Below are 3853 nucleotides of genomic sequence, written 5' to 3'. Positions count from 1 at the left end.
TAGCGTAATGTCTATGTCGCTGGATTCCCACGTAGTCGACCACGGTTCGTGTCCTGGACCCAGTGGCTTAAAACTCACGCTGGGTGCGTGTGCGTGCGTGCCCAAGATCCCGAGAGGAGAATGGAGGAGAAGGGATTGCGGCGTGACCATCCCCCTGAGGGGTGATTTCTCGCTTTCTGTCTCTCTGTCTCTCTCTGTCTGGCGAGCGCACGCGCCCTATAGCAAAAACCTCTCCAAAAAAAGAAAGGTCCATTTAGAATTTAAAATGTGGTGGGACCAGCAGTTAGCATAATGGCTGTGTCGCTGGACTCCCACGTAGTCAACCGCGGTTCGTGTCCCGGACCCGGTGGCTTAAAACTCATGCCGGGCGCATGTGCGTGCGTGCCCAAGATCCCGAGAGGAGAATGGAGGAGAACGGATTGCGGCGTGGCCATCCCCTCTCGGGGGTGATTTCTGCTTTCTATCTCTCTGTCTCTGTCTGTCTGGCGAGCACATGCGCCCTATAGCAAAAACCTCTCAAAAAAGAAAAAAAAAGAATTTAAAATGTGGGGTGCCACTGGTGGAACATTGGTGAACATAGCTCCCTTCCAAACTGTTGACCCAGGTTCGATTCCTGGCCAATGCAACTCTCTGGGACCAGCAGATTGCATAATAGCTATGTCACTGGATTCCCATGTAGTCGCTGCGGTTCAAGTCCTGGACCCAGCAGTGTGAAACTCACGTTGGGCACGTGTGCATGTGTGCCCAAGATCCCAAGAGGAAAATGGAGAAGGGATTATAGCGTGGCCATCCCCCATGGGGGGATGATTTCTTTCTTTTTTTTTTTTTTAAGAATTATTTTTTAACTTATTTTTTTTTATTTGCCCAGAGAGAGACAGAGTGAGAGGGAGAGGGAAAGTGAGAAAGCAAGCCCCCAGGTTCGAGACTCGAACCACGGTCGACCATATGGGAGTCCAGCACTCTTAACCACCTTGCCATCTGCTGGCCCCATCTTGGGGATAATTTCTCACTTTTGGTCTCTCTGTCGTTCTGGTGAGTGCACACACCCTATAGCAAAAATCTCTCTTAAAAAACAATTAAAAAGTGGACATGCTCACCTTGGCTGTAATTTCGAAGGTCTTTTCAGGATTTATCAATTTTATTATTTGACTCAGCAGGATGGTGAATTATATTAAGAGATTTCCAAATATTGAACCGTGTCTTCATTTCAGGTATAAATCTTTTTCATTGTGGTGTGTATAAATAAATTTAGATGCTATCATAGGTTGCATGCACTCACTGGAGAGAGACAGAGACAGAGAGAGGGAAGATGAGAAATCACCCCCCAGGGAGGATGGCCACGGAGCAATCCCTTCTCCTCCATTCTCCTCTCGGGATCTTGGACACGCACGCACATGCGCCCGGTGTGAGTTTAAGCCACTGGGTCCGGGACTTGAACCGTGGTCAACTACATGGGAATCCAGCAACATAGCCATTACACCAACTGCTAGTCCCAATTGTGGCATATTTTCAAAACGCATTACTTTAGGGGTCAGCATGTGGCGTGGTGGTTAAAGTCGCTGGACTCCCACATGCCCAACCATGGTTCAAGTCCCGGACCTGGTGGCTTGCTTTCTCGCTTTCTCTTTCTTTCTTTCTCTGTCTCTTTCTCTAATAAAACTGGAAAATAATAATAATAATAAATAAAGTTAAGTAAAATCATTCTTTTTTTAAAAATGCATTAAAAAATGCATTCCATGGTACTCCTTGTTAAAATTCCATCTAGGAGTTTTGCACCTTTCTGGTGAAGGTACAAAAATTCATCTTCATCAATTTTAGGTGTCAAGGACATGCTGGCTTCCTACAACGTAATTCCAATCTTTTTTTTTTTTTTTTTTCTTTTTGGTATAGGGTACATGTGCTTCCCAGGCATAGAGAAGGGGAGAGAGACAGAGACAGAAAAAGAGAGACAGAAAGCACTTTTCAGGGGTGATGGCCACACCGCAATCCCTTCTCCATTCTCCTCTTCAGATTTTGGGCACGCACGCACACGCACCTGGTGTGTTTCTCAAACCGCCGGGTCTGGGACTCACACTGCACAGTCTGCCATGTGGGATCTGGCATCCTTCACCGCTGTGTCACCTGGTTGGCCCCCAATGATCCATTTTACAGACAGGATAAACTGAGGCCCAGAGAGGGACAGTGCCCCTCTAAGTCACTCTCAATCTCAAGCCAGTGAGAGTTTAGGACCTCGGGTCATATCGGTAAGATGACGCCACTTTGGTGTTTAGACTTCAAAATACCAGGACTTCAAAATATCAATTTGACACTGTCACTTCGCATCCTGTTTCCTCATCTGTGGAATAATCCCTATATGGCTGACCACGGTTCGAGTCCCGGACCTGGCAGCTTGCTTTCTCACTTTCTCTCTCTTTGACCCTCTCTCTGATCAAATTAAAATAAATCAATATATCAATAAAGGTAAATAAAATAATTCTTTTTTTTTTTTTGAGAGGTTTTCGTTATAGGGCACGTGTGCTCGTCAGACAGACAGAGAGAGACAGAAAGTGAGAAATCACCCCCGGGGGGGATGGCCACGCTGCAATCCCTTCTCCTCCATTCTCCTCTCGGGATCTTGGGCACGCACGCACACGTGCCTGGTGTGAGTTTTAAGCCACCGGGTCCAGGAAGCGAACCACGGTTGACTACGTGGGAGTCCAGCGACATAGCCATTATGCTAACTGCTGGTCCCAATAAAATAATTCTTAAAAAAAAAAAAAAAAGGAATAAGAAGAAGCCCTGTACGGTTGGGAAGACAGAATCCAGTGTCGTTTCCATCGGGTTTCAGTTCACTGCGGCTTTGATGGGTGTAGACCGACCATCTCATCCTTCATGGGCACCTGTATACACGTCCCTGCGGGGCCCCGCTGTGTCTGTCCTCCTGGCTCCAAGCCCCGTCGTCCTGGGCGCTGATTCAGCCCCGTGCACGCCGCGCCGGCCGCTTGCAGCCCCCCGAGGAGCCTGTGCGCGATCGAGATCGGGCGCTGGACCGCGGTCGGGACCCTGAGCGGGGCCGGGGGCGCGATCCCCTGCGCTGAGAGTCCAGCTCAGCTTCCAAGGCCGTCCTAGGAAGTGAGGACAAGGCGTCAGCGCCTGGACGCCTGGCCCCAGAAACCCCTCATCCTCCCTAGCGGCCCTTTCCTGAAAACTCTACCCCAGAGATCCCATCCTCCAAGCACCCCTATTCTCTAGGGTCCCCCATCCGTTTTCCAGCCCCAGGAATGTCCAAAACACAGCTCCAGGTATTCCCAGCACAAAGCTCCGCCCCCAGAACCACCTACCACTCCCTCCAGACTCCCTTTTTCTTTTTTTTTTTGGAGAGGTTTTTGCTATAAGGTGCCTGTGCTCTCCAGAAAGACGGAGAGAGACAGAGAGACAGAGACAGAAAGTGAGAAATCACCCCCGGGGGGGGGCGGGGGGATGGCCACATTACAATCCCTTCTCCTCCATTCTCCTCTTGGGATCTTGGGCACGCACGCACAAGCCCCTGGCGTGAGTTTAAGCCACCAGGTCCGGGACTCGAACCGGGGGCAACTATGTGGGAGTCCAGCGACATAGCCATTATGCCAACTGCTGGTCCTCAATACTTCCTTTTTCTTATACCCAGCTGTCCATCAGTCCTCCAGAACCCCACCCCCAACTGCACTTGATCTCTGCGACTCTCCCAAACCGGAGACCCTGCACCCTAGAACGCCCCAGGTCCCCAGCCGTAGATTTCCCACTCTAGGACCCTCAAGCTTTTCCGAGGCTCCGCCCCACGACCACGCCCCTCTCTCCCACCCGCCCTAAGCCCCGCCCCTTACTTACACGCGCT

Source organism: Tupaia chinensis, unplaced genomic scaffold (genome assembly GCF_000334495.1).
Source record: "Tupaia chinensis unplaced genomic scaffold, TupChi_1.0 Scaffold000201_1, whole genome shotgun sequence".
Classification (NCBI taxonomy): domain Eukaryota; kingdom Metazoa; phylum Chordata; class Mammalia; order Scandentia; family Tupaiidae; genus Tupaia; species Tupaia belangeri.
Note: the sequence above shows the minus strand (reverse complement) of the source record.